Source organism: Myotis myotis, unplaced genomic scaffold, assembly GCF_014108235.1.
Source record: "Myotis myotis isolate mMyoMyo1 unplaced genomic scaffold, mMyoMyo1.p scaffold_m19_p_6, whole genome shotgun sequence".
NCBI classification, from domain to species: domain Eukaryota; kingdom Metazoa; phylum Chordata; class Mammalia; order Chiroptera; family Vespertilionidae; genus Myotis; species Myotis myotis.
In genome coordinates this window covers 71,389,152-71,415,323 of record NW_023416368.1, presented here as the reverse complement: position 1 = coordinate 71,415,323, position 26,172 = coordinate 71,389,152, and the positions used below count along the sequence as shown (strand labels likewise).

Genomic DNA, 26,172 nt, shown 5'->3' with positions numbered 1-26,172 from the left:
GGATCAAGCGCACAACCCGGGCATATGCTCTGACCAGGAATTCAACCATGACCTCCTGGTTCATAGATTAATGCGCAACCATTGAGCCATGCTAGCCAGCCAATGACTTATATTTTTAATTTGTAAAATGATGATGCTTGAATTACATGGTCTATTAAATTCCTCTAAGTTTCAACCTTCCATAATTCTGTAATAACTTAACTTGGCCATAACCAAAATAAATGATTGCTGAAGTTGCAAAACCAAACAAAAGCCTCAATTGCAAGATTTCTTCTATTATATCTATTCTCCTTAAGTGTCAGTACATATATACCCTCTGGAACTTGGTTGGCCAGCACTCTAGTAAGCCCTCTGTTCATTTACTTAGAGGAAATCCATTTATTGATATATTTGAGGTGGATTATCTTTGGTAATTCTTGAAGTGAATATTTTACTTAATAGGAAAAGTACTATCTTGATAGATAAGAACATTATTGCGTGGTGGGTTAGCCTTAAATATTAGGCAAAAAAAAATGAATGCACCTTTTCAACATAAATTTTTATGGTTGCTAAATTGCTCTGAATTGAATTAAACATAAAATCAGGCAGCATGTTTCTGGTGTGTAACAGTACCTCCAGTCAATAATACTAATATCCATAATGACTTTTTTGCCTTTCTTGTCATCAACTAAAGGTATAAATCTTATCACTTTTTATCCTCATGTGGGTATTTTGAGAATAATTAAAATAATAGAAGTGAAACATAAGAACACAAATAAAAACTATCATTTTTTAGAAGTTCTTACTCTCTACTTTGCTAGATATGATGGAATGATTACCTGTAATTTCTATGACAATTTTGAGTGATAGGAACATTTTCCCCCCCCCAAAACCTTGAGTTTTTGAAGCTTTGTTCATATGTAATCATATAATTAGTAAGTTCTAGGCCAGTGATGGCGAACCTTTTGAGCTCAGCATATTAGCATTTTGAAAAACCCTAACTTAACTCTGGTGCCGTGTCACATATAGAATTTTTTTTGATATTTGCAACCATAGTAAAACAAACATTTACATTTTTGATATTTATTTTATATATTTAAGTGCCATTTAACAAAGAAAAATCAACCAAAAAAATGAGTTCGTGTGTCACCTCTGACACGTGTGTCATAGGTTCACCATCACTGTTCTAGAGTCGTGGTTTGAACCAGGTCTGTTTGTAGGGCTCCACAATCCATAAACATTACAGAATTATTAAAATGAAAATGTTTTGCTTTTTAATTAATTTCAGGAATTGAGTAGTCTGGGAATGGCTGATAGAAGCTTGATGTGCCACGGAAAACTCCTTGGACAACTGGAATATAATCTTGTTTAGGCCTGATAACTGAGGTTCATAATTGTCGAAACCCTCTTCAGAGGCTAAAGCAAGCAGCCAAAATTATAAAATGTCTTTGAAATTTTTATCCTCCTTCAATATTTCACTGTAGTAAAAGGGAAGTTAAGCTCATTGCCTTCAGCCACATTTATGAAACAACAAATGTTAAACAAAATAGAGGAAAGAAATCAGGGACTGCAGTTTTTAGGCTTGATTTCATGAAAACTCTCACAATTTACATACACAGCTGGGTGCTAATGGTGTCAAGTTAATACCAGATAATCTAATACTCCAAATGATAGATTTTGAAGTTGAACTCTTGAAACGTCTTAACCTTCACCATCTACGTTATAGAATTCAAGTTATACAATAAAACTGATTTCCTCCCCCCAAATTATTTTAGTGTTTAATGCCACCACTTTCTGGGCTCAAGAGTTCTCAAATTCAATACTCAGTTCCATGGTGGCTGAACTTCCATCTTCTCTGTTGCCCTGAACTTAATCAATGTGGCTTCCTGCCGTTCGGAACCTCTCATGCTGGAAACGGCTGCTCTGCTTCCAGAGTCTTACTCTTACTTCCCTTTGAGTCATGTGATGAAGCCCTTGAAGTGGGGCCATATGCAAGAAAGGATACAGCCTTTGAGTGGGAGCTTTTTTTCTGTCACTTTCTGTGGGGAGTTATGCTAATACCAAAAGAGAGAAAAGAGGCTTTCATGGCTCAGAGAGGCCAATAGATTGTGAAGCTAATCTGAAGTATGCTGCTGATTAGGAATAAAATAAGTCAAGCAGGAGAGAAATGCTCTTTTCATTATGTTCCAGGGCTCTGACAGAGTGAGCGTACCCAAAGTCTCCTTATAATAATTATGAAAGGAATGTGATTTTGCTCTTAGCTTTTTTATTTTTTACTTTTGGATGGATGCACGTAATTTTATGTAGCCAGGCCTTCACTGATGAACATTTGTTTCCAATTTTTGCTAACGCAAACAAATCTCCACTGAGTAACCTTGCATATTATTTTGCATGTGTGCAGTTAAATCTATAGGAAAAACTCCAGTAGTGGAATCACTGCAAGAGGATATGCATTTTGTAATTTTTATAGCTATTGCCAAAGTGCTCTGTCACTTTGCACTCCCACTGAGAGTTCCTGTATCCTCAACAGTCTTGTCGATAGGATGTATTATCAAATTTCTGTGCTTTTGAAATTAAAGCTCTTTATGGCCTGAATCCATCTTAGCTGCTTGATCTTCCTCTTTTCAGGACTCTCAGTTATGACACTCGCAGATTATGTGGCTTCTCTCTTTAATGTTCTCAAAAACTCTTTAGACTTGGCTGTTATGAGTCTTTCTCATTAGAGGGTTAGCTAAATATGTAAGATGTATATAACCTTTACTATTTTAAATTTAGCTCTTGGGTTCTTGTGAACTCTCATTTCAAATTCGTTATTTTAAATAGAATTCATTCAGTTTTTTATTTCATTCAAATTCCTAGTAGAGGATTTTAGTATCACAGACCTTGGAGATAGTGCAGGTTTAGTTTTAGACCACTCTAATAAAGCAAGTATTGCAATAAAGCAATTATCGTAATAAAGTAAGTTGAGTAGTTATCTTTCTGATGGTGGAGGGTCTTGCCCTCAATTTGGGAAAAAACACCTCTGTGAAGCACAATAAAGAGAAGCATAATAAAAGGAAGTATCTCTTTGTTACCCGAGGAAATAGGTTCTTCAGCAGTGTCATGGAAAAAGAATTTCAGGGACACTCAGGTAGGAGTTTTAAGTGACAGTGACAAGATTTATTAGAGGGAAAGTAATAGTACACTCTCAGAGGGACAGAGAACAGGCAGGTGAGGCAGTGGCTGGGTGGAATCAAGAAGGGAAGTTACAGAGGCAGAAGAAGAGTCCTTTGCCTGTGCTCGCTGCTCCCCTGGTTGCAAATCTCATGGGACCCTTTGATTTTAGGAGAAAAGTACGTGCAAAAAGTACGTGCCCAAGAGAAGAAAGGGCATGGGCTTGCTCCAAAGAGGGCACACTGGGTTCTTTGTCTAGCTTCCACATATTTCCTTGGGTTCAGGAGAGAGCAGGTTTTCTTTCGAGCTACCCAATCTCTTTCCTGGCTTTCCTTAGGCTTTTTCTTGTGCCCTCCCCCATCCAATTCCTTTCCCAAACTTTCCCAGGATATTGTCATCCCCAATGGTCACCATTTTGACTTCTATTGTGAATGCACTCAGTAAAGGAATTCCATCTCCCCATTTTCTCCCTCCCCATTAACCCAGCAGAACTATGCCAGTTATCCCCCGCCCCCCCGGCAAACCCACTGCCCCAAGGTGGCTGTAACAGCTATCTTTCTTTCCTAGTCAACTAGGCAGGATGTTTAGCTTCATTTGTCAGAAAGATGGTGGTTATTCCCCAGAGTGAAGAAAAGTTAACAAAGTTAACCAGGCTTAATCAGATGTGTCTGGTGCTGTTCGGTCCCTTCTCTTTTGTTAATACCTAACTAGCTGCCCAGCTAACATGTACCGTGAAACTTATCAATAGCAATACTACTCAAGAGCAATATATTTTTTTTCATATTTTCCTCCCTGGTTTCTAGATAGTGAATTGAACTAAAAACTCATCTTAATTCTCCAAATCTCATTTATCAGCCCAAGACACATTCAGGCAAAATAATCTATAGTTAACTTTTGGGCAAGAAGGAAGCCTGCCGTTACTAACTCCCAGTCTTTGAGGTGCTCAGCACATAACTCAGCACTGGCAAAGGAGGGGGTTTCCCAAGAAGAGGAAGTGCTTCCTGAGAGAGCCAAGAAATCTTCTAAGTGCTAAGCAGGACTGAGAGGAAGGGTCCACAGTGAGTACTGAGCAAATTAGGCCAGAATGAGAACTTGCGGGTTCATGCTAATGGCTAACATAGATGGGCTGCCCTTCAAAGTTTCCTACCCACTGGTTATTCAACAAAATGCCAATCAAGTTCCTGCTGGGAAGGACTTTATGGATGGAATTTGTGTTAATAAATCAGTTGACCTTGAAATAGGGAGATTATGCTAGGAGATCTGGTTAGGCCCAATGAAATCACAGGATTTTCTGAAAAGCAGAAGAGTTAGTCAGAGGAATGCTGTGGAAGAAGGAGCAGAAGAGATTCAAAGTGTGAGTAGGATTCACCCAGTTGCTGGCTTTGAAGTTGGAGGAAGGTGGCCCCCCATGAAGTAATATGGGTGTCCTCTAAAAACTGAGAATGACCCTTCACTGATAGCCAACAGGGACAAGAGACCTCAGCCCTGCATCCACCTGGAATTAAATCCTGCCAACAACATGAGTGCGCCTGGAAGGAGATTCATCCTCAGATGCCCCAGAAAGGAACACAGCCCTGCCATCACCTTATGAAACCCAAGCTGTGAAATAATAGGGTGTTGCTTTAAGTTGCTAAATTCGTTGCCACACGAGCAGTAGAAATGAATATAGAAACTGACACAGGCTTTATCACAGTGTTTCTCTGGGTTCTGAGTGTTGACTAAACAGAGTAGAAGATTTGCAGCAGGGAGCTCCTACCATGGGCAATAGAGCCAAAAGGAGAAGAGTAAAGGGTTCAGTTAATTTCAGGTTATGACGACACACTTGGAGGGAAAAAAAACGTACAAAAATTCAACCAAGCTTTGATTATCCTTAATATTTAACTTTCTTATATAATTCTTTTTTTAGTTTTTACTAGTAGCTGTAGTTCTAATCACAGATTCCTCTAGGAGTCTACCACTCCACATGAAGTGATGGAGGAGGGAAGGTATGAGCATGATGAAGGGAGGCTAGAGAGGAGTGATTGAAGGATTTGGGGAACATGGCTTAACTTCTATATTCACAGAAACTGGAGTCATCATACCGTGCCCCCCAGACTTAACTGAGGATAGCTGTGGAAATGAAGAGGAAGTTTGTTCTTTTTTTTTTTTTTTTTTTTTTTTTAAATATATTTTATTGATTTTTTACAGAGAGGAAGGGAGAGAGATAGAGAGCTAGAAACATCGATGAGAGAGAAACATCGATCAGCTGCCTCCTGCACATCTCCTACTGGGGATGTGCCCGCAACCCAGGTACATGCCCTTGACCGGAACCGAACCTGGGACCCCTCAGTCCGCAGGCTGAGGCTCCATCCACTGAGCCAAACCGGTTTCGGCAGGAAGTTTGTTCTTGAGTGTCTACCAGTTGCCTACTTTACTACAGTCGAGAAGATTCCCACCTATCCTCTGGAGTATAGTGGATGTATCTCTGGAAGATAATAATTGCTTACCCAAATCCTGCTGGAGCCCCAAGAACTGCAAATACTATGGGCCTAGACCAGCCGTGGGCAAACTACGGCCCGCGGGCCGGATCCGGCCCGTTTGAAATGAATAAAACTAAAAAAAAAAAAAGACCGTACCCTTTTATGTAATGATGTTTACTTTGAATTTATATTAGTTCACACAAACACTCCATCCATGCTTTTGTTCCAGCCCTCCAGTCCAGTTTAAGAACCCATTGTGGCCCTCGAGTCAAAAAGTTTGCCCACCCCTGGCCTAGACCCATCTTCAAAGTATATAAACTGTGAAATGAACTATGACCCCAGTTCAATATCCAAATAATCATTCATACGAATGCAAAAGATTCTTCTCCTATTACCTGGAGGCTTATTAAAACAGTATTGTTGGTTTCGCATCAGTTTCTGGTTAATATTTAAGGTGAGGCTGGAGAATGCATTTCTCGCAAGTTACCATGTGACACTAATGGGAAAGGTTCAAGAAACACACTTTGAATTATCACTAGCCTAGATGATTATTTAGAAATAGAAACAGAAAGTGACAACAAAAATCATGGGGCATATGATATTAACCAGCACCTTGAAAATTTGAAACTAAGATGAGAAATCAGAGAATAAGGCCTTTACCAAAACATAATTAACTGGGCCTTTCAGCTGGAATCACCATCTTTCCATAATTTACTAAAATGACCAGCAGAAAGGGAAAGAAGACACCCACTATGTTCTCTAGGACTTTTAGAAAACATGGAGCTGTTCCTTTGGCAGCATACACGCATATCTACAAGAAAGGTGATATTGTGGACATCAAGGGAATGGGCACGATTCAAAAAGAATGCCTACAAATGTTAGTATGGCAAAACTGGAAGGGTGTATAGTGTACCCAGCAAGCTCTTGGCATTGTAGTAAACAAACAAGTTAAGGGCACAATTTGTGCCAAGAGAATAATGTATGTATTGAGCATATTAAGCACTCTAAGAGCCTGGATAACTTCCTTAAATGTGTGAAGGAAAATGATCTGAAAAAGAAGGAAGCCAAAGACAAAGATGCCTGGATTCAATTGAAACACCAGCCTGCTCCACCCAGAGAAGCATACACTTGGTGAGGACCAAGGGAAAGGAGCCTGAGCTGCTGGAAACCACTTCCTATGAATTCATGGCATGATGCGCGCAAAAAAAATAAAAGACCTCTGTACCATTAAACATGTTTCTCTTAGTTGAGAAGTGTGTGTCCCTTCTTCAAAAGGAACATTTAAAGGAAATTAAAATGAATTGGAAAAAGAGAATAGAATATAAGAAATAACAATCATTGTTCACCATAATAGCATAAGAAAGAAGAGAAATACTTTTTGAAATTAAGAAAAAGTGATTGCTAGAAAAATTTATTGGACACATGGGTCAACATATATTTACTTAGCATCCACCCAGCATGTGGCTGCTATGGGAGACGAATCAGAGCCGGCGCCCTGTCACTCCTGTGGAGGCTTCAGTCCTAAAGGGGAGACTTAGACACTTGTTTGTCCCCACTGCCTGTGGGTTCCAAGGGTTTCCAAGATCACTAGAAGCTGAAACTCCTTGCCAAGATAAAGAACCAAAGGCACAGGAGAAAAAAAAACGGCATTTATGAGAAAAGGAGTTTATCTACTTTTAGAAAAATAAGATTGTGTAGTCCTTTAGAGTACAGGGGGATAGAGATTTTTTAAATTAAGTTTTAATTTTAATACTCTACAGGTCAAAAATAACATCTTTAAGAATATGAAGGGTATTATGTGTTATTTAGTTTAGCCACAAAGTGATTGTGCTTGGTGTATATTTATCTTTAAAATTAAGCATGGTTAATTATAAATATGCTGATGGATATTTGTTCTAAGTTGTCTGCACTTTTTAACACACAGAGAATCCAAGTTACTAATAGCATCTTTTAAGGTTTATGAGGAATGGAGCCAAGTTAAGAATAAGCCATCAACACTATAAAAAAGCTATTTTTCTAATTTCAATTCATTTGAACTGTAAGTCTAATTCAAGGAATACTCTTAGAAGACAGTATAAAGATTGAGGATAGAGATATTTTAAGAAAAATGACAAAAAATAAACTCTGGGGAATTGAGCTAGACATACCAAATTCTACAGAGTAGTTTTATCCAGAAAGAGGAAAAGCAAAGGAAAAACTATAGTTAAAAAATTCATAAATTGAAGAAAAAATGGAATCTTTTAGATCTTCAATTTACTTCTAATCCCAATTAGAAATAGTAAAGAAAGTATGCACCTGGAAATAATACCTCAGTGAAATTTCTGAATTCTAAGAATAAAGAAAAAAAAGTCCAAATGCTGTCTCATATAAGGGCAACAAAACCAAACAAAGCAAAACAATAACAAAAAACCAAACAGTCATTCACATTGAAAAGAGAGTCAAACTGGTATCAGCGTTCTCATTCCTAAGACTAAATTCTCGAAGGCAATAGAGTATTTATATGGATTCCTGAGGCAAGTGGACTGTGACTTCATTTCACTCTCCAAACAAATTATCATTCATGTGAATGCAAAAGAAAGTTACATTTGGACATGCAATATTTCAGAAGCACACCATTCATTCACCTTGTTCATTTTCCTAAAATAAAATTCTTGGGGAGATACTGCAGTCAAACAACAAATGAATAAGAAAAAAGGGCCCAAGAAATAAGAAGGTAATAGTGGTAAGTAATGAACACATACAACATATAGAAATCTAATTGTGGCTAATTTTGTACATGGTAGTTTAATATGTTAAGAATGATTTCTAAAACTAAGAGTCATAATGTAAAATAAAAACATTTAAAATCTGGATGCAAAATTCCAGTTATTAAAATAAAAATCAACAAAACCAGAATATGAGGCAAGGGACAGTGGTTAAAAGTTTATACTTAAATTCTTATCATGGCTGGGAAGGGAAGGGAAGTGAGTTGTATTTAATATTTTATGCTGCTAGGAAAAATATAGATTCGAATGTTTGTAAAAATATAAGGAAAATCAGCAGAGCAGAAACAGAAACTTTCAAATCACATGAAAATAGAATATTCATTTATTCATTCATTAATGCAATAAATATGGAGTGCATTACACTTCACGTGCTATATCTTATAGTAAGCAAAATAGGCATGGTTCCTGCCCTTAAGGAGGTTGGCATCTAGAATGAGCAACAGCATCAATTAGTAGCTGATTTTGATTATCCTTGGCTGCAACTGACACAGTGCTAAGAAGACAAAATTGCACTCAGAAAAGAACTGGCCTGTTGGCAGGAAGAGGAGAATCAAGAGAGTCTAAAGTTTGGGGACTTGCAAGATGGAATCTCACCCATTACAAGATAAAGTTGTGAAGGTTTTTGAGGCGATACTTTTCAAAGAGTATGGTGTCAAGGGCATGGCTGTCACACCCACTGACAAAAATCTTTGACTCACAGCAATGACCCAGATAAAGTATGATACCCAAATCCTTTCAATTGGACGAAAGGTCTTTCCCATCTAACCTGGATAGTCCAACACACCCCAGTGATGTCCAGAGAGAAAGAGACAAGAGATGTGAGGTCTGAGAAAGCAAAAGCAGCAAATTGAAGTGTTCTGAGAAAAGAAATGTGGATGTTGAAAGAAGTCAACCAAGTTTGGGGGAGATTGTACTGTCAAATAGACTGCCAGCCGGGACTAAAAGGAGCAGTGACTGAGACTTCAAAATAAAGCATTATGGCAGGGCAGGCAGTGAGCATACTGTGTAATGTACAGATTGAACTCAAAGAGAATGTTATCAATGAAAGAACCTCTGAGGATGGAGCCAAGGATTTTGGAAAACCATAAACAAGGGAGCCCCTCTGAGGCATGAGAATCAGCGTAAGGAAACCTTCTCTGTCCTGCAGGTAGGAAACCCTCCAATGACTGCCTTGTGGGACTGCAGAATTGCTATGACCATGTGAACAAGTGTCTGCTGTCTATCTGCTATCCTCCCCCTCTCCTTTCTGAATCTGAATCTTTGAAAAATTATTCTATTCTTGTCCCACGATTGCACTCTGGGTGTGGGTGTAGTAGAGTGGAAGGTGGGCACATAGGTATCTTTTTAGTTCATAGATTTCTGGGGGAAAACAAGCACATCTAAACCTACTACAGAAACCACCCCATTTATCTGATACAGAGATTACAGTTCATCACTTGGAGAGCCTGTACCCACAGCTGCTCCTCTGACTGGTAGGACTTTTGGGTTGTCTCCTTCAGGTACAGGGTGGGCCTGTACATTACAGAGGGTAAGGAGGGGAAAACAAATGTTCGGTAAACAGAAGGGTGATTGTGTTGGCCATGAATGCTGTTCACTGAATACTTCCAATTCTCTGTCATTTTATGGATGGCATTTTTCTGACCCCAGAAGTCCCTTCAGTCACACTGAGCCTTTAATTTGAATGTGCCCTTTTTCTTTTCATTACAAGACTTCTGCTGAATACAGTACCCAGAGAGATGCTATGAAAATGTAGTTCAGATCACCTGCTCCTATAAAACATGAACCTCTTCACAGACCTGAAAGCTCTGGGATCTGGGATCTGGCCACCTCGCCAGTCTCACCTTAAACACTCTCTCCTCTTTTGTGTCCACTGCTGGGCTCCACAGGGGCTGTGCTTCTGTTGCTTTTTCAGGCCAAGTCTGTTCTTGCCTCAAGGACATTGCACTTTTGCCTGGAGACTCTTGTCCAGATGTTCAAGTGTCTGGTTCTTTCTCTTCATCGAGGTATCAGGTCACACATCAGCTCCTTGGAGAGGGAAAGTGGCCCCGACCTGACCACACCATCTGAAATTTCCCTATTGCATCCTTCTGGCCTCACCACCCCATTTCTTTCTCTTTATAACACATGTTCCTATCTGGAACTATTGTTTTATTTTAGTTGATTATTTGCCTATCTTTCTCCAGAGAACGAGAAGATCCTGCTGGGTCTTGTCTGGCTAATTTTATCACTGACTCCCCAGAGCCTGGGTCAGTGCTGGACACCTTGTAGGCATTCAAAAAATATTAGCTGAATGAATCAGTCAATGACCCACTGTATTAGTGAGTTAGGTAGAAACAAATCACCAGGGTATCTCAGGAGCTCAATACAACAAAGTTTAACACTCATTCAAGCTACATACTCATCCCAGGTAAGTTAAAGTTTCTGTTCTGGTTCCCTGCTGACCAAGAAACCACCAACTATACACTGACAACCATTAACCATGACAGAAAGAAAATAAGAATGGTAAATTACAGCCCTAACCAGTTTGGCTCAGTGGATAGAGCGTCGGCCTGCAGACTGAGGGGTCCTGGGTTTGATTCCCGTCAAGGGCATGTACCTTGGTTGCGGGTACATCCCCAGTGGGAGGTGTGCAGGAGGCAGCTGATCGATGTTTCTCTCTCATCGATGTTTCAAACTCTCTATCCCTCTCCCTTCCTCTCTGTAAAAAAAATCAATAAAATATTTTTTAAAAATGGTAAAATACATAATAGTTCCTAAAAATTCTACTCTGAAATAACACAGTCCCATCCTAGTTTTATTTTACTAACCAGAGCAAGTCACTTGGCCAGATAGATCCAACTTCAGGGACAGGGAAGGACAGTTCTACAAAGGGCCTGGGAAGAGACCCAGAAATAGCCATAATGATTGCCTTATGGGAATAAATACTGCTTCCTCTACTTTTGAGGGCTCTACCCCTTCCATTCAGAGCTCAGCTGGAATGTTCCACCCAAAATACAGTAGTTTTGTTTATCTCTTAAGCCAATTGCTTTCCCATTTTAAGGAGAGTAAGACTCACCTGGGGTCTTATTAAAATGCAGGTCTGGGTAGGGCCTGAGATTCTGCATTTCTAACTAGCTCCAAGGTGGAGCTAATGCTGCCGGTTAGTAGAGTAGCAGGTGCCAGTCTACTCTGGATGCCTCTGCTACATACTCTCAAACAACTGGGCATCTGTCTTTGATAGCACTTATCTAAGCTTGCAGTTAGGTCTTTATTTGAGTGATTATTTGAACAACAATCTATTTCTCCTACTTCTCCCTCAGATTCTGAGCTCCATGGCATCAGGGAGGCAATGGTGAACATTGCCTCCCTGAGGTGAAGGTACTCAATAAATATTAGGTGTAGTAATACATTGCTGAGTTCCTAGATTTCTAGGGATTGTTCCTATTTCTAGGTAAGTCCCAGATGCCCTCAAACTTAGCTGGAGCTTGGCAACTAGTAGCCCTGAAATTAGTATGCACTCTTTGGAAAGTGCTATGGTCTGAAGGCTTGTGTCCCTCCCACCCCCCAATTCATATGATGAAACCTAATGGTGTTAGGAGGTGGGGCCTTTGGGTGGTCATTTGACCATGAGGGCAGAATACTCATGAATGGGACTGGTAATCAGAAAGATTCCTTACCCCTTCTACCATGTGAGGAGGACACAGTGAGAAGTAGGCAGTCTGCAACCCAAAAGAAGGCCTTAATCAAAGCTCAACCACGCTGGCACCCTTATCTTGGATTTCCAGCTTCCAGAATTGTGAGAAATAAATTTCTGTTGTTTCTAAGCCACTCAGTCTGTGGTATTTTGATATAGCAACCCAAACGAACTAAGACACTTTTGGTTATGGCTACTCCATTGAGCCTTCCCTATGTGTTGTGTATATATTGACATATACCGTAATAATTCTCCCATTTGGGAATTGGATACAAAAATGTGACAATGCTGGCTAAGACTATTTAGTTAAAGTAGTTATTAGTCTATGAATAAAGCTGTCATATTTAAAGTTCTCATCTTGTATATTCCTGAAATTCATCTCGTATTTCTAGTGTAGTCAATGTACTCACTGTGTGAGTCAAGGTTATCCAGAGAAACAGAACCACAAGGGTGTGTGTGTGTGTGTATGTACGTATGCATGTATGTATGTATATTATTTATTTTATGGAATTGGCTCAAACAATTGTGGTGACTTCATGAGCCCAAAATCTGACGGGGAAGGCTGGCAGGCTACAGACTCAAGAATGAGTTGCAATTGGAATCCAAAGGTGGTCTGCCCTCAGGATGACTTCTTGCTCCTGGGAGGTCAGTCTTTGTTCAGTTAAGGTCTTCACATGACTAGAAATCCTCTCTTCGCGCCCCCCTCCCCCCCAACACACACACATTATGGAAGACAATCTACTTTACTCTAAGTCCCCTGTTTTAAATGTTAATCTCCTCCTCAGAACACCTTTGAAGAAACACCCAGAATATTTGACCAAATATCTGGGCACAGGGGCCCAGCCAAGTTGACACTTACAATTAACCATCACACTCACCTTTCACGTGCTTATGAATGACTCAAATCTCTCCAATTAGTAATAACTACCTTAATAAACCAGTTATAAAATCTCTAAAGTAGGCCAGTTGAATATTCACTGTAATTTGAGTTCATTTTAAGCAGTTATTAGGATTTATTTTAAACAGCCAAAGCTGGCTCAGAGTGAAGAGGGTAACTTAATTACCTTCTCATTTTTAGTAATATTCATATTTCTTCCTTCCTCTGTAGCTCCTTTTAATTTTCTGCTATAATTTATAGCATTATAATTAGGAGTTCTGAGGATATACTTGAGCAAAGTGTGTGTTTATGGATAAGTGGGCCATTAACAGGCCAGGAACGTTGGGTCCTGTGTTTCCTTCACATGACTTTGAAAGGTACAGATGCTCAGCTTTTAATAGATGAATGACAAGCAGCTGCTTTAACTCAGTCACTATTACCCATAACTAAAAAGGCCAGACAACTGAGCAGAACATTTGAGATTAAGGACAAGGTCAAGCCAATCTTCTTCATTTAGGGCAATTTTCTCTCTGGTGTGGTGTTTCACTTCCTTAAGGTATACTCCTCAGGTGACAGCGGTGAGGAGAAATGCTCATGATCATGTGAGGGCAGTGCAGTTGATGCCTTTTGCCTCCAGAGGGAATAAAACAGATGCCTGTGTCTTCTTCTGCTTCATTTGTATGATCTAATTGAAGCTATTGTCCAGTGTTGAATCTGGGATATGCTCTAGTGGGTCTTACTGTCTTGTGACACCCAGGGTAAGAGAGCAGTGTCCATGCTATAGAATGGTGGTTATGGAAGATGAGAAACAGGGATCATTTTTATAATTCACAAGAATCACAGCTTTACTTTGTCTAGGTTTACATCCACTTTGCGATCTTGGCTGAGTCCATGAAACATACTTTTGTTTCCCTTTCTAAAAAGCAACACATTGCTGCCCATTCCTAATTGTATTGCAGGGGAGGAAGAAAAAGAAGGTTAAGTTTCAAATGGCTTGAGATGAAATAGCCCAGTCGTGGTGAAGTTCATGGGCTTCCTGTTTGTATCAGCCAGGATCCAACCAGAGAAGCAGAGCCAATATGAGATTATCTCTATCCCTATCTCATCTATAGATCATCTATATCTGAATCTGTATCTGTAGCTATGTCTTTATCTTTATCTACATAATCATAAAAAAGATACACTGCAAAAAATTGGCTCATGGGATTGTAGGGTCTGGCTAGAAAAGCCCAGATTCTATAAGGGAGGCCCTCAGGAAAAACGGGCTCTAAAACTCTTGTGGATGAGCCAAGGCTGCTATTCGCAGGCAGAATTTCCTCTTCAGGGAAGCCTCAGCTATGCTAGTAAGGCCTTTCAACAGAATGCATCCAACCTGCCCTGATTATTTAGAAAATCACCTTTGCTTAAAGTCAGTTCATTATAAACTTGAATCACATCTACAAAATACCTTCACGGTAACATCTTAGATTAGTGTTTGATTAAATAATGAGGACTGGAGCCTAGCCCAGTTAACACTTCAAAATAAGCCTGACCCCTTTTAATGTCTATGAAATCCATGCTTTGGTCTTCCTTCCTTTGTAAATGAGAAACTTATGGTGTCTACCTCATAGGATTTTTATGTGGATGAGATAGGATTAAATGATACAGTGCATGTGTGCTACTCAATAGAATTTGGCACAAAGAAGCACTCAATACATGTTTGGCATCATTATCATTTGTTAATCGTTTCTATTTTCCAAGCATCCTCATCTTACATATTGTATTTCATGGTCACATCAACTCTTGAAGTATGAGTTTTGTTTTTTTCTCTTTTAAGTGAAACAACTGAAGTAGAGAGATTTTAAATGATTTATCACCAATATATCTACTCGAGGCAATGCAACCAGGTCTGTAACCCTTGTTGGTTCTATTCTGGTGCTTTTTAGGGTTGAAACGGCTGTGACAACATCAGCATTATCAGCATAGGTTTTTTTAGATCTTTAAATCATTTATACATAAACAAACATAAACACTTGCTAGTTATCTATAAGACAAAACCCAAGGTTTAGCTGGAGTGACCCCATCTTTGTAGATTTAAAAGCCATTTGATTCAAATCCCCACCAATCTATGGTGGAGAATTTGGTGTGCCTCCCAATATCACTGGGCTTCTTCTCACGATACCATTTCTTATTATCATTTTTGACTTCCCCTTCCTGTGTCCCTTTTCTGTTTCTAGATTTGAAACACAGTCGCCTTTCCCTGATGCCCACCAAAGCATTTCTGAGTGTAGCCCATTTTTTTGAATGACCAAAAGTGGTTGCATACATCGCCACATTTTCCCTAAACCCCACTTCCCACAGAAATTATTCTGGCATTATTCTGGCAGACTCTCTGCATTCACATGTGGCTTTGACTTTCTCTCTGCTCCTCTGCCCACCTTCCTTGCTGCTAGTCCTCACCCCCATAGTTCAGTTAATATTTTTTAGGGTCTTGTTACCATGTCTTTGAGTGAGGTGAGGGCTGGGTGGTAGGAGTGGGTTCTCCCCCTTGCCATCCATTTAGACACCAAATTGCCTGGTGATATATTTTCTGGGTAAAAACAGTTCTAGTCCTCAAGGAACTTAATATAAAAGTAAACTCCTATTCTAATTATAAGACACCAAGGGATTAGTTTTCAGACAATGCCTGTATTAAGGTCTAAACATTTCCACTATGCCTTTCAAAAAAAAAACAAAAAACACAAAACACAAACAAACAAAAAAACACAACACACTAAAACCTCACAAAGATTGATTGATAAAAAATAGCGAACAGCTATGGGCTTATTTTAACTTCATGCTTCAACCCTTTGCTGACCTTTAGAAGATGAATTTCTTCTATGCCGTGTAGCTGCTGTTCTGTGGATTCATCATTAATTATCAGGAGTCACAAACAAAACCCGCCATGATGGATTATCTGCAGGCCACAGCGTAATTACCCACTCTAATCGTGAACAGCTCTGGCAGAGAGGTGCCAGATACCAGGACAGTAAGTTTTTGTGTGTACTCCAAGAAAATATCATAAAGCTTGAAGATAAGAGGAAGACTATTAGTACTAATGGGACTACTGGGCTGTCAGCCTGTGTTTTTGACTAATGGTTAATAAATCCACACTCAAGTCAGCCATAGTCACAGTCTTTCTTCCTCACTCTCCTCTTCTTCCTTCTTTTTCTCTTCTTTAATGACAGAAGGTCATTATAATTTTTTCACATAATAAACCTTGAAATAGAATTATTTGCCCTGTGCTCCTAATGGAGCAGAAAGGAAAAAAAAATGTTCTTTTCCTATAGCTCAATAATATTGTATTATGGATATACCTGCTCTTACCAGCAATGCATGTTGAGCAAGCAGTTTCCTCTCTCACTACAGAGCAGAAAGCACATCCGCTCTAGTTCCCAAAAGGCAAAGTATCTACATGTCTCACATGTATGTTATTTCTCAGAATTAAAGTGAAACTTGATGCATAGGCCCCGGGTTTTGATCTCTTATTTAACTAAATTAATAGTTCAGTGGCCTATCTGTACTAAGCAACTTTATAAAGTAGTAAGATATTTGTCTTCTCCTTAGATAGAGTGTCTTCTTGTTGAATACACGGGTGCAGAGCGATGCTTAGGAACTTGTAGCGGATTGAGGAGAGGGCTGTGTATGAATTTCATCTGCTCTCTGAATAGTTCATTCACTTCACTAGCATCTTTGGTGTGGGTATTATTTACTCAGTTCTCATTAAGTAAAAGACTCAATGAAATTACACAGTGTATTCTTATTAATATGTGGCCTTTTATGTATGTTTCTGACTAATGGGTAACAAATTTACAGTAAAATCAGCAATGATTACAAGATTTCTTTCTTTTTGCTGTTTTGCTTCCTTCCTTTTTCTTCTTTTTTAATAAAATAATTTATTTTATTTAATAAGATTTCAAAGAAAATTCTCTATCCAACATGAGAAAAATGTAGATCATAATACACTTATTCTAAAAGTGTTTTGGAAAAACAATGTGTTCAGAAAGTATGTTTTGAAGAATGGAATTTCCATGATATGTTTTGGGAATCAATTTTCCCCCCTCAAGGAAATAACACTCTAAAATTATAATGCAGAAAATCTGACACATACTAGTATTTGGGATACTATTCTTGAAGCCACCTCTTTTCATTGGGAGGAGATAAAACAAGTTTATGTAAAATCTTGAACAAGCTGCCTACTCTAAGCCTCACAACTGTACAATCAGAATAATAAATATGCTTAATCAACGAATGGATATGAGGATTAAAGATCATACAAAGTGCTTGTTATAGTTCCTGATGAATAGTAGGCACTAAATAAATACTCACTTTTAATATTCTGATGAGAATAACTTAGAGTAGAAAGGGTCATTGGATTTGATGCATTTGAGTAGTAGTCAAATTAATAAGTTAAAGTAGATGTATTGCTATTAGTCATTGTCTTGAAAACACAAATGCACACACAACAGCAACACCACCACCACCAATAACAACTTCCCTGAAACTTTTATCAGCACAGTTGAAATAAACTAACGGTTTTGAAGCTAATGGAAATGAATTTAATAAAAATAAATAGTATTTAATAAAAATCAATAAAAATCTTATTTTCTCCAAATTTGCATTATTAAATAAAAATCAAATAATACAAAAATCTATGAACTAAACTATGCCTATTATAGAATCCTACTGACCATAACAGCACTATGAAAGTATGTACATTTATGTTGTTGTTAATCCTCACCTGAGGTTGTTTTTTTCACCGATTTTTAGAAAGAGTGAAAAGGAGGGATTGGGGAGAGGGAAAGGGAAAGGGAGAGGGAAAGGGAGAGGGAGAGGGAAAGGGAGAGGGAGAGGGAGAGGGAGAGGGAAAAGGAGAGGGAGAGGGAGAGGGAGAGGGAGAGGGAGAGGGAGAGGGAGAGGGAGAGGGAGAGGGGGGGAGAGGGAGAGGGGGGGAGGGGGAGAGGGAGGGGGAGGGGGAGAGGGAGAGGGAGGGGGAGGGGGAGGGAAGGGGGAGGAGGAGGGAAGGGGGAGGAGGAGGGAAGGGGGAAAGGGAGAGGGAGAGGGAGAGAGAGAGAGGGAGAGGGAGAGGGAGCGGGAGAGGGAGCGGGAGAGGGGCCCCAACTAGGGCCAGGGATTAAACCTGCTGGGATGTGCCCTTGACCTTGACTTGGAATCAAACCTGTGGCCCTTTGTTGCAGAGGCTGATGCTCTATCCACTGAACAACACTGGCCAGGGCAAAAGTATGTGCTTTTAAACTTAGACTCCTTGAGTTCACATTCTGCTCCTTACTAGCTACTTCACTTAGGCAAATTGCTTAACCTATGAATGCATCTCATTTATTAACCTGTTTAAAGAGTGTAATTATAGTATCTACTGTATAGAATTGCTATGAAGATTAAATAGTTACTAACTACAAAGTGTTTAGAAAAGTAAAATACTCAATAACTGTTATTATTATTATTATTATTATTATTATTAACTATAATTCTAAGTTACTTTTGCATCACCATCACAGGCCAAAGAAGAAAAAAATATGTGGTGATTTTTCTTCCCTCCTTTTCTTCAGAAACAAAATGATTGAAGGGTTTGCTTGTTTTCTGAAAGGAAATGACAGAACTACTTGACACAGTTGGCTGATCAGCGGAGTCAGGCAGCAGTGACAGCTCACATTTGTGGGAAGTTCAGCTTGCAGTTCAGAATATTTTATTGCCAGATTGCCCATGGAATTTTTAAAGTTCAAGATGGATGACAGGAGAGACTCTGCTAGAAGAATTTATCATATAATTTAATCTTCATAGAAAAATTATATCAATAAAAGTTGACCTAAATAAGAAAAAATACTCTTAAATAAGATAGTAGCTGAAGAATATATTAAATAGAGCAGCTGGGGCATCCTGGAAAGGATTAGTGAACTGAAGTTCAAGTTCATTTCAAAACAAGAAATAGAACCCTAGTTTTTTTTTTTGTTTTTTTGTTTTTTTGAGGGGGGGTGTGGTTCTGCATGAAGATAATGGTTTATCTGAAAACAAGTGCTTAAACCTTAAAATGAAACATAATTATATCTGCAATATATCACCATAGTACTACTATGTAACCAGAATAAAGCAGACATTAGCAACCTGAGCTTCCCCTAATAAAAATGTGTATTTATTTTTGAATTATGTTAATTTGGCCTTTATAATTTATACTGAGCAAAGTCCACTCATTTGAAGAAGGATAATTTTCCTTGGTTACTTTGAAAATGTTTTCAATGAAAATGGTTTAATGATGATCAGAACCAGTAAGAATATCTGTTTGTGTATGTGTGTGCGTATGCGTGTTGTGAGAGGATTGAAAGAGAGAGAGAGAGAGAGAGAGAGAGAGAGAGAGAGAGAGAGGAAGGTGTGTGTATGTGTACATTTTTGTCTTAACATGTACACATTCATGCCAGGACAATTGGTCATATTAAAGATGTTTGCTAAGTGTCTACTCTGTTTGAAAACAAGGTGCCAAGTTCTGTGGATACAATGATGGGTAATGCACAGTCTGATCCTCAAAAGCACACAGCTCTATGAGGAGATGAGCAATTACACATTTTTAAAGCGGCCCATGTGGTCTTTTTTGAAAGCACAGCACCATTCTAGGCCCTCTTGTGGGGGCAGGCTGAAGGTAGAAGCCATTCCTAACTCTATTCTTCTTGGTCTGAGCACCAGCTGGAGGTTCCAAATGGATTCAGGGATGGAGACCAAGAAGATTGAGCCTTCTTGTTAGTGTGAAATTTGTTTCCAGGAATGTTTGAAATATAGTCATGGGAATTTTGAGATTTATATCATAAATTTTCTGTTTTGTTTTTTCCTGCCAAATTCCTCTCCACAGAAGATACTTAACAAAACATAAATGCTTTAGCCATACATTACCTCTCTGGCACATTCTAGGCCCAACAGCATAGGTATGACCAAATGCTTTGTACCCAGCAAAACATGTTAATGAAATACTGTTAATTTATAAAATAAAAAATATATAATATACGAAACTACAAGTTATTCTGAAAATAAGACAATCCTGTTTTGTCAAATAAATGTTTCATTTGTTAACTTGAAAACATAAATGTTTAGCAATGAATGTGGAATATTCACAATCTACTCAGTATTTTATTGACTTATTATATACTAGAGGCCCGGTGCATGAATTTGTGCACCAGTGGGATCCCTGAGCCTGGTCTGCAGGATCGGGCTGAAACTGGCTCTCCAACATCCCCTGAGGGGACCCTGATTGCAGGAGGGTGCAGGCCAGGCCGAGGGACCCCACTGGTGCACCACTGGTCCCAGGGAGGGACACGGGAGGTTGGACAGCCAAAGGGGGACTGTGGAGGGCTCCAGGGTGTGCCCGGCCCATCTCACTCAGTCCTGATCAGACCCCAGCAGCAAACTAACCTACCAGTCAAAGCGTCTGTCCCCTGGTGGTCAGTGCATGTCATAGCGACTGGTTGACTGGTCGACTGGTCGACTGTCTGCCCCCTGGTGGTCAATGCACATCATAGTGAGTGGTTAAGCGGCTTTAGCGTATTATTAACATATTATGCTTTGATTGGTTGAACAGACGACCTGACACTTAGCATATTAGGCTTTTATTATATAGGATATATGTAATCACATGATATAAAATAATATTTTTAAAGAATTGCTTTGTTTTTGGTTTTCCAGAAACAATTTTATGGAAATCCTTCATACACACATTCCACTTCAGTTTATCATCTCTGAGAGCCATTTGTGAGTTTTCTATCACAGAAGTAAAACACAGCATCCCTGGGTAATTAACTCAGCCTTTTTAAAAAATATATATTAAGACAGTTTTCATTTTAAAAGTTATTCTGTGTCTATTTGTTTCCTCAACATAATCAATTAGTGTAACACTTTAAATGTTGTCTTTAAAGGTTTTATTTACAATAGCCTTCAACACTTGGAGTTGAGAGGCTGCACACCCAGTGATAATGAGTATAATCCGTGTGAAATGTCTTTGCCCACCCCATTTTTAAACACAGATCTCTTTAAGTGACAGCTGAGCATCCCAAACTGCCATTGACTGAGGCTGTTTCACATGAATGTTTGCTCAAAATTAACTAAATTGAGAATGTGACTTGTAACATAAAAATCTTGATGGGAATTTGAATACAAACTAACGCCTGCAAAGTTTTTTTTTTTTAAGTATATTTTTATTTACTTCAGAGAGGAAAGGAGGCAGGGGGAGAGAGATAGAAACATCAATCATGAGAGAGAATCATTTATCGGCTGCCTTTTGCAAGCCCCCCTACTGGGGATTGAGCCTGCAACCTGGGCATGTGCCCTGACCGTAATTGAACCCAGGACCCTTCGGTCCGAAGGCCACCGTTCTAGCCACCGAGCAAAACTGGCTAGGGCTCCTGTTAAGTTTTTTTGGGGGAATATTTTCACCCTATGGTAAAGTACAGGGTAAAAATAAATTTAGTTGGTATGCTTCAAAAATGGCTCCCAAATTACTCTTAGAAAATTGCCAGTCATTAAATTAGAGCTTGAAATTATAACTTTAATTTCCTTCGCCCTTCCGAACTAAGTGTGGTTATCCAATGCAAATCTGAGTTTTCAGAGGAGACTTGAAGAGTAAGGCTGAGCTCCAATAACAGGCACAAGGTTAATGACTTGGTTGAAGCGTTTGGCAGAGGACGTAGAAGAGAATGACCTAATCCAGTGTCAATTATTTACCAGACCACATCCTGAAATAGGCAAGAGAAAAGGTTCAGAATGCAAATGTCAGCAAAAGGTAGCAAGGATGCTTGCTGGAAAAGGACAGGGCTTCTGTTTGCTGTGTACACATTGATATTCTCAGCGCCTCCAGCAAACGATGACTCAGCATGGACAGTGCTGTCCACTGACTGAATAAAGACACAGGCTTTAGCTCAGTCCTGATTGTCTTGAAGTTAAAATTGCTTTGAATTCTAGTTCTAATATAACCCAAGTTCTAAAATTGTTTGAACCCTTGTTTGAATTCCAGTCCTAGTCCTATGAGTCATGTGACTTTGGGCAAGCTAAACTTTAGTTTTGTCATGTATAAAATGGAAACGCTAATGATTCGTAGTCTTAAAGCAGCGGTTCTCACCCTGTGGGTCACGACCCCTTTGGGGGCTGAACGACCCTTTCACAGGGGTCGCTTAAGACCATCGGAAAACACATATATAATTACATATTGTTTTTGTGATTACTCACTATGCTTTAATTATGTTCAATTTGTAACAATGAAATTGGGGGGTCACCACAACATGAGGAACTGTATTAAAGGGTCGCGGCCTTAGGAAGGTTGAGAACCACTGCTTAAAGGAGTCTGGGAAAAGTAAATTATATAACACGCATACATGAAATATAGCTTTTTGCATCATGAGAATAAAAGGATCCTGTGCTCCTAGGAAAAGATTGTCCTTTGGCCATAAAAACGAGTAATCACTGGAAACAGTTTTACACCTGTCCTCAGTGTAAGTGGCAATTTACTTTAGTAACTGTTTCTGAAACTTGGTCAATCAGTGATAGCCTTATGCTTCTAAATGTCAGTCAATGAGCAGCAACTAATAATTCAGTAACTCGTCTCCTAAAATTCAGTGAGTCAGCCAGTCTAGTTTGTGTAACCCACCTACACAGATTAATTAGGTCCACAAATTGCTGGACAGGCCCACTTCTAAAAATCCACCCATACTGGGTGCCCCACCGTTTCCCAAGCCCAGAAAAATGAGCTCCCTGCTCTGCTCAGAAAGACGCTTACCTAGTTCTCCCTCATGTGGCACGCAATAAACTCAGCCTTTATTGTTTGTTTCAGATATTGAACAGTGGGCGTTACCTTGACAAGTGTCTGACATATGGGAAACATTCAACGATTTTAATAATACTGTTGCTGCTGCTGTTGCTTCCACAGTTATTAATAATGGCACTAATGTTACAGAGTGCATTGAGATTGCTCTGCCCTCCTCAGTAATCAGGGAATAGTACTTACTACAAAAAAAAAAAAAAAAAAAAAAGAATAGGAAGAAGTGATTTGGGATTTCTATCAGTCACTTTGGGAAAACTTGGTTATGTAACCCAGAATGCTGGTGGAAGACAGGGTGCTCAGCATTATTAATTTTCAGGAAATTCACTCAAAGTTATATAACTAGAACTTATGAAACTACGCAAACCAAATGGGGTTCTTGAGAAATTAATTTGTAAAATATGAGAAATGATTGACTTTCACCCTCAGCTGGGAATGGAAGATTCCACCACGTTTACTCTGGGGTGGAGAAAGCTTTATATGTATCCACTGCTAACCCACCCAGCTTCTCAGAATGAAGTGAATATTAGAAGGTCAGAAATTCAAGTGACCTGACCTTTGCTTTGCACTTTTATTCCAGGTGATTGAATAAATGAAGAGTCATTAGTCACTTTGTTATCAGAACTGGGATTTATCTCTGATCTGCTTCCTTTTTATTACCTGTTAATGAGCATTCTGAAGAACCAGATATATCTGATTTTGCTTAACCCTGTTGAGTCCCTCACCACACTAGAGCCTTCCTGGCACTTTAGATATGTGTGGAAGGAGGTGGGTGTGGGCATAATTGACAAGAATTAACTGACCCTGAAGGCCCAGGGCCTTCCCTGAGGATACCTTGTGTTGTGGTTAAACAAGGATTAAACCCTCTTAACTTTTCTCTACCTGGGAAACCTACTTCAACTTTGCATGAAATTGTGCTATTAAGAGATCATTCAAAATTCTGATTTTTGCTGTCATCCTTACTGCTAAAGGGACAAATTAACTTGAATTATTTTAAATAAATGCTTCTGAAGAATAATTCTTCCTTGTAAATTTCTAATGTGAAGATTTGTATTGACTAGAAACTTTTTTCTAGAAATCTAAAATGGCAATTTGACTTCCTAAATATTAACAGCATGCCATTAAACAATATGATTGATTGAAGCTATCAACATAGTACTTCACAAATATATTTGAAGAGCAATATTAAGGATTTCTTTTTATTCTAAAAATAGTTATTCTGATACTTGAAAGTCTACATAAAGAAAATTTGTAAAACACAATTACTTTATTGTGAGAATGTTAATGTATGTTTAGTAAAATTAACTATAATACCTATTAAATAATGCATTATATAAAATTTAGTATAAAAATAGGTAGTACGTATCATTATTAAAAACAAGGGCTGGATATAAGGATGATATGTAAAAGCCTATTGTACTTCCACATAATATCAACAAAGAGAAAATAAAAATGCACCATTCACAATATTGTTAAAATGTAATTAAATATCTAGGAATAAATCTACACTCATAACTATAAATCACTGCTGAGAAAAAGTAAAGAAGACATAAATATGTTCATAGATTGGAAAACTCAATATTGTTAAAATGTCAGTTTATCCACAAATAAAGACAGTATGGCATTACAAAGCAATACAAAGAACAAATTTCTGGTACATGCAATACATGGATGACTCGGATGGATACAAAAGACTATATGATTCCATTTACTTGAAGTTCAGAAAAAAGAATTTGTAGTCAGAAATTTTGTAACCTCTTAGGGGTTAATACTTAGAAAGGAATAAGAAAGCTTTCTGGGGTGCTGGATATGTTCTGTATCTTAAATTAGATGGTAGTTACTGTGTGTGTGTGTGTGTGTGTGTGTGTGTGTGTGTATGTGTGTGAGTGTGAGTGTGTATGTGTGTAAAATTTCATCAAGCTCAATAAATACGTATGCTTTACTGCATATATGCTATAACTCAATCTCAAAACCACACAAAGACATAGAAATCATACCAATATGACACCACCACACATACTCCAGAAAAACTAAAATGAAAAAGACTGAAAATACTTCGTGTTGAGGTAGGAAAGGAACAACAGGAACTGTCTTCCTTTGAGGGGAGGAGTACAAATTGGAATAACCGCTCTAGGAAGCCATTTGGTAATATTTACTAAGATTGAAAAGAAGCATACCTTATGACCAACAATAACTACTTCAAGATATATACTCAAGAGAAATGTTCACCAAATAACATATATAAGAATGTTCATAGAAACACTATCTGTTATAGTTATAAACTAAAAACAACCCAAATGTCCATTAACAATATAATAACAAAACATGATATATCCATTAGTGGGATATATCAGATCAAAGAGAATAAGCCATAATTATACACAACGATGTGCATAAATATTACAATGAATGTCAAACAAAAATGCCAGATACCAAAGAGTACACACTATGTGATCAGATTTATAAAAAATTCAAAAACAGACAAAACTAGTCTATGGGATTATAAGTCAGAAAAGTGGTTATTGTTGGGAGTTGGAGAGGCAGTGGCTAGACAAGGACTTCAGGGAGAAGTCTAGTATGCTGGTAATATAAAGGTTCTTTTTTTTTTTAAAATACATTTTATTGATTTTTTACAGAGAGGAAGGGAGAGAGATAGAGAGTCAGAAACATCGATGAGAGAGAAACATCGATCAGCTGCCTCCTGCACACCCCCCACTGGGGACGTGCCCGCAACCCAGGTACATGCCCTTGACCGGAATCAAACCTGGGACCCTTCAGTCCACAGGCCGACGCTCTATCCACTGAGCCAAACCAGTTTCGGCAATATAAAGGTTCTTAATCTGAGTGATAGTTACATGAATATATTGATCTTATAAAAATTCAGCAAGCAGTAAACATAATTTGTGCATTTTTCTGTATAAATGCATTATTTAATAAAAAGAACTTTACTTAAAAAAAGGCAAGGTCTTCTAAGGTGCTATATTCTATTTAAATTCTGTTCTGATTTTAAACTTGATTAATGCAACAGATGTGCCCCTATAATTAATTAAATCATAGTTGCAATCAAAGTCATTTGCTTATTGATTTATGTGATCATTTTCAAGGTACTTTATCTTCATCTGCCACTGACCTTCAATTGACAGAGACTTTTAAAAACTTCAGTTTGGGTGACTATTTCTTTCTATTTATGCATCACGAGACTACCAATGAATATGTAACAATGCATTGACAGTAATTTGTCTTTTTAAAAAAGGAATCTTTAAAAATATTTAAAGTAGCCATATTTATCTGTTGGGTAAATTTGGATTGTTATATATCTATTATTGTTCTCTAAGAAAATCTATAAAATCATAAAATAAAATTTTTCTGGTTGGAGTAGACAATTGGGGGGTTGGGGAACTAGGTGAAAAGGTGAAGGAATTAAACAAACAAACAAAAAA

At 38.4% G+C, this 26,172-nt stretch overlaps 1 protein-coding gene across 1 annotated transcript in view; it reads right to left on the bottom strand.

The window, feature by feature from the left end:
- Positions 1 to 26,172, bottom strand: part of GALNTL6 (polypeptide N-acetylgalactosaminyltransferase like 6) — a 955,099-nt gene that overhangs the window by 302,680 nt on the left and 626,247 nt on the right. The window lies entirely within an intron of this gene.